Genomic DNA, 294 nt, shown 5'->3' with positions numbered 1-294 from the left:
GAGTCAAAATGTGCTGAGGCAATACACACGGCTGATCACTTATCTGTAAATAAGGGGAAGATAAGGGGGTGAGTTTCACAGACTCACTAATCATCGACTCCATGAGTAGGGCGTAGATGGGAAACAAGCCAGTGATAGAAAATTTGAATTTTAAAAACATATGAATATATAAACAATTTAAATTCAAATGGAACATTTGTGCCTTACATATAAACCCTAGAATTGTGATGCAAAATAACCATTTCAAGTAATTTATTTAAACTAGTACAATTAGAAGATTTCTATCATCAAAAT

The sequence above is a fragment of the Theobroma umbraticum genome, unplaced genomic scaffold (genome assembly GCF_002168275.2).
Source record: "Theobroma umbraticum cultivar Fairchild unplaced genomic scaffold, ASM216827v3 scaffold_121.0, whole genome shotgun sequence".
Taxonomy (NCBI): Eukaryota; Viridiplantae; Streptophyta; class Magnoliopsida; order Malvales; family Malvaceae; genus Theobroma; species Theobroma umbraticum.
Note: the sequence above shows the minus strand (reverse complement) of the source record.